This window comes from Pipra filicauda, unplaced genomic scaffold, assembly GCF_003945595.2.
Source record: "Pipra filicauda isolate LSUMZ 115617 unplaced genomic scaffold, ASM394559v2 scaffold275_size1018216_pilon, whole genome shotgun sequence".
NCBI classification, from domain to species: domain Eukaryota; kingdom Metazoa; phylum Chordata; class Aves; order Passeriformes; family Pipridae; genus Pipra; species Pipra filicauda.
In genome coordinates, this window is record NW_024104393.1 from 263,922 (window position 1) to 274,819 (window position 10,898).

The following is a 10,898-nucleotide window of genomic DNA, read 5'->3' on the forward strand; positions in this document are numbered from 1 at the left end:
ATCTCCTGCGCTGCCTCAGCGCCGAGGCAAGGAAACAAAGGCTGGGATCCCTGTGGATAAGCAGGGAGGCAGAGGAAGGGCAGGAGCAGCCCACACACCGAGCCACCCGTGGGCTGCCCCACCGCCCGGCGTTCCCAGGCTGCTTCCAGAGGCGCGGGCGAGCGGCCCGTATTGCCTGCACCTGGCTGCTATTAACTATTCAATCAAAAAGGGATCACAAGCCAGATATAACTAATTCGGAGGAACTTTTTTACACAACAAGCCCCTTTCAGTTTGCTTGTTTGGTTTTATATCTAAGGCTAACTCCGGCAGGTTTGAAAATGAGCAGGGCTCTTGGCTGCGGGGGGACACGCCACGTTTCCAGCAGACAGAGGTGGGAGTTCTCCTTTGGTGTTTTAAAAATAGCACTACAAAGAGAGGCGGGCTGGGATCCTGGTGGTGTGTGGACAGGCCAGTGCTGGGACAGGACCTGCACAGCTGATGGGTGTCTGTCCCCCAGAGCTGGCCCTCAGGTCTCCTGCACTTGTCTTCCACCGTGGTGAGGGTCTGAGGCTGCCTGGCTCTCCCCAGGATGCTGAAGAGGAGAAGTGCTGTTGCACAAGGCAGTGCCCTTGGCGAGGCTCTCTGTGACCTTCCCAAAATTGCATCCATGTAGGGCAGACCATGACATGGGTCTCAGCACCAGGTGCTTCGGTTCAAGCTCTCCCGGCACTGGGATAGCAGCTGAGGTACAGGACCTGTAGGACATGGATGGCTTGAGGAGACTGCCAAACCTCCCGTGCTTAGCTGATAAAAGCAGGAGGAATCTCGGCGGACACCTGGGGATGAGGCTGTGACCTCCCGGCAGCCCTGTGCAAGCCCTGGGCCCCAGCAAACAGTGGGCAGGTGGCAGAACTGGCTCCAAACATTTCCCACACAATGGCTTTGACCATATTTCAACAAGGAGCTCACAGCGCCATTAATCACTAGTGACACTTCCTTCTGCTGTGGCAAAAGGGACACATCTTCTTATTTTTTTTTATTAACTATGAAAAATCCACATTAAAAAGTTCCTTTTCTTCCACCTTCACAGTGCCCAGCAGCAAACACCACCGGTTCCACCACAGCCTCCTCTAGATCCCTGTCCTAAGGGCAGCTACTTTTCTGAAATCCAAAAAATGAAGGGAATGACAATAATAATGACACGTGTCCTGCGAAGCCTCCAGAGGTGCATGTGCCTCAACCCTTGTATGCCCACGAGGGGAGAGAGCACCGAGGTCCCCACACCAGCCCCTTACTCAGTGCCAGGGACATGTCATGACTGGTCTGTCCTGGTCACCCAGCCCAAGACCAGAGTGTGTTTGCTCTGACAGTGGCAGAGCTGTTCCCTCAGTTCCACACCGTCTCCAGAATGTGGGTGTCCAGGGATTTATGCAGACGGCAGGCAGAAACCAAAGGCTTCCCACAGCCTGGAGTCTTCCCATCCCGCCAGACCCAGGAATTCTGTCCAACATGCACTTATAGGGACCATACACAAGGCATTCCCAAAGGCGCCCCTCCGCACATGGCCATGCTTGGATGCCGGCTGGGACACGCTGGCTTTTAGGGGAAGGCTCCAAGGAGGTTTTAATTTAATACTGGCACTTACCCTGGGAAGAATTTCCCAAGTAGGGGGAAATTCATGATCTCCATCAGCACAGGGAGAAAGGCGGAGCAGGGAAGGCATTGCCCCTCTGCACTAATATTCCTCCTTTTGGGGATGGTTTTAGGTATTTATTCCCTGGACACTGATATTCCTCTTTCCCAGGAATTCTAGCTGTTTTAAAACTTTAGCCAGTATTTGCATGTTATTTACACCAGCTTTTGGCTCCCCATCTGCCTGGCTCCCGGTGGTAAGGGGACCCGAAGGACCGCAGGGGCTTTTCGGGCTCGGCTCAGGCTTGGGCTCAGCTCCGGCGGGAGGGAGGGAGCTCGCTGGCCAGCTGGTTTGTTTTCACTCAGAATCAAACTCGCTGCTTGTCTCAGTGGCTCCCGACAGCTCATCCTCCCACGGCCGCCTCCGGGAGGGCACAGGCTGTGCCCCAGCTGGGGCGTCCCCCGGGAGCCCAGCGCTGCTGTGGTTGGGGGCTGAGGGACCCCAGCCCCACAGGCACCCCAGCCCCACAGGCACCCCTTGCTCGGCGCGGGAACGGGGCTTCCTGGCTCCTCGGGATGATGCTGGCAGAATCCCTCTCGCTGGCCCCAGCCTCTGATGGAGGGAATTAAGGAGCGGATTTGGCTGGGAACAGCCCCCAGGTTCTCTCACAGGGAAAGGGGGGAAGGCAGATGTCCTAGGAAGGACATTAAAGACCTTGCCCTGGGAGAAGCACCAGGGTGTTGGGTTATGGCCAGTGTGACTAAGCCTCCTCTTCCTCTCTCCTCACCCCTCTGTCTACCATGTCAGGACTTTTTAAAAAGCACCTTTAGTTTTGCAATGCTCTTGCTCAGAGCCCCATTACTCAGGCTGAGCTGGCCCTGTTTCCTTGGGAGCACTGCATCCCTGCCTGATAAGATAAGCTCCCCAAAGAAAGGTTTTGGGACCCTGACTCACTGGAGAAACTTTCTGCAGCACATTCGTACAGCCTCTAACACACTTAACTATTTGATGGGCTTATCATTGAAATTCAAATGTTCATCTATGGCCACTGGAGGACAGCCCTGATCCAGGAGCAAGGTCACCGCAATCAGGTGTTAAGCCTGGAGACTCACCCTATCTGCATGCCTCCAGCCTCCCTACATATTCACAGCCCTTTCTCTGTCCTGTCCCCAAAACCCTCCTGCCCCAGCCTCCCGTGGGGACTCTACCAGTCCCAGTGGTGCTGGAGCCTTGTCCAGCTGGGGCTCTGGACAGAGGATTAAATCCCCACTGGCAAGAGCCCTGTGCCTGCTGCCAGCTCCCAGTGCGAGGTGGGTCCGTGCTCAGTGGCCACAGGCTGCAGCCAGGGCAGCTCCAGGCTGTGATTCCTCATTTATGGGCAGGATCTGGCCCCAGGTTATCTCTCCTGCTGCTTCTGGCAGCCCAGGTCTGGTTTTGCAGCCAGGCAATAAATCCCCAAGGAGAAGCAGCTATAAGGTCTCCATCTCTGGACCCCCCAAGAGAAAGCAGGTCCAGACCCCAAATATTTACCCTGGTCAGCCCCCTTGCAAAGGCACTCGTGGTATTCTTTTCTGGGTACAGGGAACTCTCAGCCTGAAGGATGCCACCTCTGATTGCATCAGCAGGGTTGCAGACGCAGCTGATACTGGGTGGGGGGAGAAATCCTCTTCCAGGGGCAATAAACCCAGGACAGCTTTGGGAGTGGTTTCTTGGCTCTCCGTGAGTTGATTCACTGTGCACTGCTAAGATAGAAAGGGCTCCAGGGATGCTTTTCACCAGCATCCAAACCCAACACCCTCCCCCCGGGCTGGCCCCAAAGCACCCCATCCCTGGGGCTGCCTCGGCACCGGCCCCACTGGGGTGATGAGCGTCAGGGCTCTGCACGCCCAGCTGTGCCCAGCTGTGCCTCTGCAGCAGCAGGACCCAGCAGGTTAACGGGTGGCTCTGGAAGCCCCCAGCAACTGCAAATGATCAACCCCAGGGGGATTTTTTTCCTCCCCTCGGCTCTGGAGTCAATTGTCAGCCCTGCTTTTAAAGACACCCTTGTCGGCAGCCCGGCTATGCTTTTCTGCTTCGGAGGAATTCCTCTAAAACAATAATAGTGACATTGTTCCTCACTTTGCTGGCGGTTTTATAGGGCTCACGTTGGAGAAAGGTGACCATGGCTGCCTTTTGGCCACATGTGTTTACACAAGGAAATGCATGTGGGTTTTGGGGTGGCGCCTGGAGTCAGCAGCCGCTCTCTGTACTCCTGACCCTTACAGAGCTGCTTTCTTGCTTCTGGGTACGTTTACTGCACTCCAGATGTGAGCTGGCTCCAGCAAGGCTGCGGAGCGCCAGGGATCTGGCATCCCCAGACTCATCAGTCCGTGGGGTAGAATGCCATGGTGGTTGTTTTAAAAGCTGTAATGCGTCTTGGTAACACATCATGATTTATTCAGCCCTTGTTTGACAGGGCGCCTTTATCAAAAGCCGATGCGAAGCCCGGGCTCGGCGGCGCGGGCTGGAGAGGGCGGCTGGGAGCTGCTCCTTCCCCAGGGATGGGCTTTCTGGGGGGGTCCCCACTGTGCCACCCACCCTGAGGGGCTGCGTTTGGGGACACCTGTGCTGTGGGTGCACCTCCACACTCGGGGTTGATTGAGATGTTGAAGAGATGAGCCCTGAAGGGTTTTGAGCAGCACAGTGTCCTTGCTGCCGGCAGCAGGAACCACTGCAGGACTGTCACCTGGGGGTGACAGTGCCACGGTCTTGCCTGGCAGAACCCAAGCTTGCTGTGGTCTTGCTCTTGGACACATGAGAGAGTGGCTGGAAGGAGGGGAAAGAAGTGAAAATGGAACTGGGGGAAAACCTGGGCGAAACCAGAGCAGAGCGTGGGCAGTGAGGGAGCCCCGGGAAGGCAGAGCGGTGGCAGGGCTGGGGAGTCCCTGCCCACCCGCAGCTCCCAGCACCCTGACAGCTGCCCTTCTGCTGAAACCCTGCTCTGTTCCACTTCTCTGCCCTTCAACCAGATAAACCACAAAACACAGTTACAGGGAAAAGGGGAGGGTGTGGATGGTTCCCAGCCTGAGAACAGCTCGCTGCTGGTCCGGGCTGGCAGCAGAGAGGAGCCTGAGCAGGGCAAACCCTGCCCTGGTGCTGGGGCTGGCACACACCCGACAAGCTTTGGGGGAGCAGCCCAGGATGGGGTGACTGGCCCTGGCACAGCAGGGCTTCCCCAGCCCTGCATCCCTGCTCCAGCCCCAGCCTCCTCACTTGGTGCCTCCGAGGTGCCATTCCCATGGGCATGGCCGGATGCAGGACACTATAGCCCCGGATTAGGAATGAGCCTCTGGTTTAGAGATATTTATTTGCTTTTATCATAATGGGAAAAAAATGCAACAGCAGATAGAAGAGGAAGGAAAAAACCCCAATCTGGGTCAGGATCTCACACTGGCTAGTTCACTTCACAGTTTAAGTAAATAGTTCTCATCCCAAAACCCTTCAGGGTCATATAAATGTGCCTCTTCACATGGAAGAGACTATTTTGATAGTAGCTGGGTGCCTGATGAATTTGCAACTTTCCCAAACTGTTGGTGTCTAGAATGTGACTCGGTTTTTCACAGTGAGATATAAAATCCTATCAATTAATCTAACTTTTATTGCACCTCTGGGGCATGAACGTGATGTTATTCAAACAAATGGTTCCCATTACGTTCAATTATTTTATAAATGTTTTTCAGTGATTTATAGGCTTCTATTAAATGGACAATATACTTCTGTGCTCCTCGAGGGGGTAAACAGTAATCTAAGGGCTTGGGTTTGCTGATCTTTTTTTCTTTCTCTCCTTCCTTTTCCACAAGCATCAGAGGCTGCCGGTTAATTAACGGGGAGGTGGGGAAGAGCCCGGCCAGACGCCCTGCTGACGGCTGCCTTCCCTGGACCCCGGGCCCAGACCCAGCTCCCTGCACTGACACCCCATTTGCACGGTACCCTGGGGGTGCTGCCCCCACCCCCATCACCCACCAAGCCCCCATCCACCTCCCTGGGACGCCTCCTGCCTCCCTGCCCCAAAAACCCTCGTGCTGTGACAAGTGATGGTTATCCTTGATGTTTTTCCCAGTCTTTGCCCACCAGCTGTGCTTGTGCTGACTCGAGCAGCGTGTGAAAGGGATGCAGCCGGCTCCGGCGGGGCTGGGATCTGCCTGGGGCTGTCGGGATTGTTCGGCAAGGCAGGAGGGATACAGGTCTGCTGCTTCTCAGGAGGGGACAGGGAATGAATATCCTGCTCCTCTCACACACGACTGAAGGAATTTTTCCTGCCTGCGATGGAGATATCCCTGCAGTACCTCATATTTCTGGGCACACATGACACTGCCACCAGCAGCCACCACTCCCCTGTTCCCCTCATAATCCTGTGGAGACCGGCAGCCCTGAGCCCCAAAAAGACTGGGATGGGGAAGGGACAACAGGTCATTTTTGCCAACCCAGGCTCTTCTCCCAGCGCTCTCATTCCAGGCTGGATTTTGGGGGAGGCCAGGGAGGGTCAGAGCAGCAGGATGAGCCAGCGGTGGGGACGGCGCAGAGGCCGCTTATCTGGGCGGGGGTCACGCCGGGACGTGGTTTCTGGAGCAGTGACCCCAGCACAGGACCCCATCCATCTCCCTGCCACGGCCTCCCCTGCTAACCCTCAGTGCTGCACGCTGACAGACAGGACAGCAATTAAGTCCTCGCTGAACTAATTCACTTGAGCCTGTCTACATTTCAAACAGCTCTGAGATAGGCTCTGTTTACAGAGCCTGCCGCCGTTTATTATTTTTCGGGGGGTGTTGCATGGACTGGGGAGGGGAGATGACATTTGGGGAAGATAAATAGGGCAGAAGACCCTGTAAAGACAAAGGGCTGAGCATGGCCCGGCTCAGCCCTGGGACAGGGCTGCAGAGGGGCAAGGAGAGCCTTTCCCAGCTCCCAGCTCCAGCTGAGGATGTGCCAGCTTGGTGCACGCACCCGGGGCTGCTCCCTGGTGCCACCCTGGTGCTGCTTGAGGCAGGATCTGCTCCAGCACAGGGGTGCTTGGATGGACTCCATCTCTGCTAACGAGGACTGTGATAACTTATAGGTGATCCCTGGCACAGCAGGGCCCCCGGTTCCGTGGACACCCCTTTCCTTCCTGCCCCCTGTGTTGGGCAGTGGCACACCTGTCCAAGCTCCCCAGGGCTCCTGGCGTGACCCTCAGCCCCAGGACCTGACCCCCAGCTCGACCCCTCTGCTGCCCAGTGAGCCCACGACCACCCCCTCGGAGCTCTGCCACGGGGGCTGGGCCCTCCCCAGGGGTAGTGTTACCATCCTGTGTCCTCCAAAATCAAACCCTTGTTTTCCCAAAAGGCCAATCCCCACCTCCCAGCCAGTGCAGCACTTTTTCAGCAGCCATGCCCAGATTTTTGCCGGGCACTGGAGGCAGGCTTAGCCCACCGGCAGACCCCCGTGGGTATTTTTCTTGGCAAACAACGACTCCCTCCAAGTTGTTAAACCATTGAAAATAGCTAATAAGGTTTTACTTAATTAAATGGCTCAAGGCCTCACAATGCTGGTCGTCACTTTTTCCCTTCGCCTCGCACGGCTGTGACATCCCAGATGGGAATTACCCCGCCCTGCTCCGGACAGGGAGTGCACTGAGAGCGGCTGCAGAGCTACTGATAAATAATAATAAATAAAAAAAAAAATCTCTACCTACCCCCTTGTCTTTCCTTTGCTTAAATCAGGTCATGTCTGGAAGACAAAAACACTGCTTGGGAGTCAGGGTTTGGAGCGATACAAAGGGGAGTCTTGTCTGAAAGGCCTGGCCGGGAGTCAAAGCGGCGCGGCGGTCGCAGTCCGGGCTGTTTGCACAGCAGCCACTCCGAAATCGTATTTCACTGCAGCAGCAGAGAGTCTTCATCGGGTTTCTCCAGATTTGGGCTCGGGTCTATTTCTCGCTGCAAGGTTATTAAAAACACTTGAACCTGAAACAGACTCATTGTGTCCACACGTTTGCTATTTATTATTATAAACAAGGGTGTCAGGGCCATTAAAAATAAATCCAAACCGTAAAAAACGAGCAAAAAATACAAGGAAATGAAATGATTGAAAACACCCATCCCAGCATCCAGGGCTGACAATTCCCACTCGCAGGAATGCCTCTGTGCTGGAGAGCGGGAAAATAACTTCTCGTTTTTCTTTTCAACCAAACTGCATCCCTTTCCCAGCTGGGGAAGCCAAGCTGAGGGGAATGGAAAGAGGAACAGATCCAACTCCCAGTCCTGGATCCAACCGCTCCTGGACTCTGACTGGGATCGGTGCCGGCTCATGTTTGCTCCCACCAAGGGATGTGAGTGTGGCATCTCGAGGCACATCACCCGCTGCAAACTGGCCACCAAGGACACACCAGGACATTCCGTGTGCCCACAAGGGTGTCTGCAAACCCCAGCAGCTCCTCGGAGCCGGGTGAAGCTCCACAGCTCCAGCTGGGCCGAGCCAGAAACGCTGGGCGAGAACATCAGCAGAAACCCACTGTCCCCTTTGAAGGGCTCTGGGGGTGCCTCTGTGCCCCCAGCAGAGCAGCCTGGGAGCAGGTCCTGAGGTACTGGCTGTTCTTCTCCCAGCGGGAGGCAGAGCCAGGATGCACAGAGGGGATCAACACTGGGATGCAGGATTACAGAGGATGCAGAAGGAACAGCATTCAAGAACAAAACCCCAAAAATCCGTGATTGTAATTGAATTGTGGTAGGGTCCAGCTGGGCACACCTGGGGGCTGAATGGTTGGGAAAAGCCACTTCATCACAGCACTCCTTTTAAAGCATTAACAAATGAGCAGAGAAGCTGCATCCTGCTCTCGTTCACACCAGGACATGTCAAAAACATAGGTGTTATTGTACACAACACTAAAAGCGGTGCTTGTGGCATTACAAGTTAGAATAGTTTCCAAAAGCAAGATCTCTCAGCTCTAGCATGGGAAGACATCCCAGTCAGTGCCAGTCCCAGGGCCTTGCTGGTGGCTGAGACTCTGAGGCAAGAAATGGCACGAGCCAAGGCACATGTCAGCACGGCTGCTTCTCCAGCTGATCCGATAATCTCATTAAAAACATCACTTGGAGATTTTCCCCTTCCACACCCAGGGCAGTTCCTGCAGCCGCCTCACCCTCTACGGACAGACCCTGCAGCTGCTCTCCTGCCTCCAGCCCCACACCAGCCCCACGCTGCTCCCTGCCAGGCCCATCAAACACGTTTGGCTTTCACTGATGCCAAGGCAGGACCAGTCGGCGCTGGGGCACACGGGGCAGCAGGCACTGAGTGCCCGGGCCACAGCTCTGCCCACTGAGCACTGCTGCTGCCAAGAGAGTGCAGGAGCTTTTCAGAAGCAGCTGGTCAATTTGGATTCTGTGTCCTTCAGGTGATCTCCATGGAGATAACAGGGATGGTCTTTGCATCCGTGCTGAATGCACTCACTCATTCTGCCCTCAGACAGGCACCGCTGGGCTCTGCTCACGCCGGCCATCCCCGTTTGAGGTGAATCACTGCTGGACAGACAGATGGTATCCCCAGCTCCAAGGTGCTGCCAGGACAGGGCACATGGACACCCTCAGCCAAGGGAGGCAGGTCCAGTGGGACCAATCCCTCCTCAGCCGCGTGCCAGCCTGGTCCTCGCCTCGTCCCCCCGATGCTGCCTCAGGGCTGTCCCACACTGTCCCACAGCACAAAGGAGATGGATGGAGGCAGGTCAGGAACAACATGGGAAGACAGGAAAAGTGTAGGGTAGAGACAGATAGCTCTGGTCTTGGATTCACTTGGAGCAGTGCGATGGGGATTGTACAATAAAAGTCAAACGTGGGGCTTCAGCAAGAGTCATTCCAGCTCAAACCCTGAAAATTTACAGGTTATAGTTGCACATTTCTGCCTTAGAAAATTTCATTGCTTGTAAACAGAGATAACTGATCTAAAGCACAGCAGGTGAAGTGACAGTAAAACACCTCACTCTGCCAAGCTGTTTTAAAAATCTGATTTCCTAAACTTCTTTTCTTATTATTTTTACAGGTAATGCTACACCTCAGGTCAAACACCATGAGGCATCAGATGGACGGATTTGACCTGCAGGTCACTCATAGGCTCTGCAAACACCCCAAAACCTGGCAGGCAGAGGCAGGACCTGCCTCCATGGGCAGGAGCAGATGGCAGGGAGCAGAGCAGCCACTGGGAGCCCTGCCTTCCCCTGGGAACACCGTTCCTTAATTAAGGGCCCTTTTCCCTCACTGCTCCGCAGCAGGGGTGATTTGGACAAATCTGCCCTGGCCTTCTCAGGTTTGGATTTTCTGGCTGTCAGTAAATGAAATGATGGCCCCAATTTCAGGACCTCCTGTTCAGCGCCCAATACAGCAAACATCTGCCACGGTGGTATTTCTGGGTTTTTCAAGGAGAGCTATAAATAAGTTCTGTGTTTAGCAGTTCACTATTTCAGAGAGTGTTTGGCTGGGCAGACTGTGCCCAGTAAGGCTGCCAGGTGCTGGATGAAGGCACCACCTTACACCAACCCCTTCAGCCTAAATGTCAAAATTCATTTTGTTAAATCCAGCCTGAACACCTGGATTATTTTGTTAAATCCACCCTTTTTACCCATGCCCTTAACACCTGTGGCTTTCAAACCTTTCATGCTAAAAAACTCCTCCATAAGGTGAACTCCCCCTCTGCATCTCACTCTGAGCAGCTCTCCAGGGATCCCGGGTAACAGGAGACCCACAGCCCCAGGACGTCTCCTCAGGTTTTAATACAGCCACTCTAAAGGAAGGAGGCTGAGCTCACCTGCTGCTCTCACTGCAGGCACCAGCCCTGGGGTGTGAACTCAGCTCCTGGAATCTGGCCCCAAGACACTCTAATCCAAGGAACAGCATCTGCCTCTGTAAATAACCATCCCGCACCTCCAGCAGGACCTGGCTGTGCTGTAAAACACAAGCAGTTTGGGGCTAAAACAGCCAGGTCTGGGAGAACCAAAGCACTAAAACCTGATGAAAATGATGGAAAGCATTAGAAGGATCTTGTTTCACAGCAGTGAGAGACCAGAGGGGGTCATTTCTCGTCACTCATGTTCGAACACCAAAGCTCATGGGTGGCATTAGCCACATTTCAGGAGAAGAACCACACATCAAAAACTCACTGTTTTTTTTTAATACAAGTATTAATTAAAACCATGGTTCTACACGGTAGAGTTAATGAAATCCTCCCCTTCTGGCAGGCCTGCACAAGCCAAAACCAAGCTTAAAACGAGTGGACAGTGACC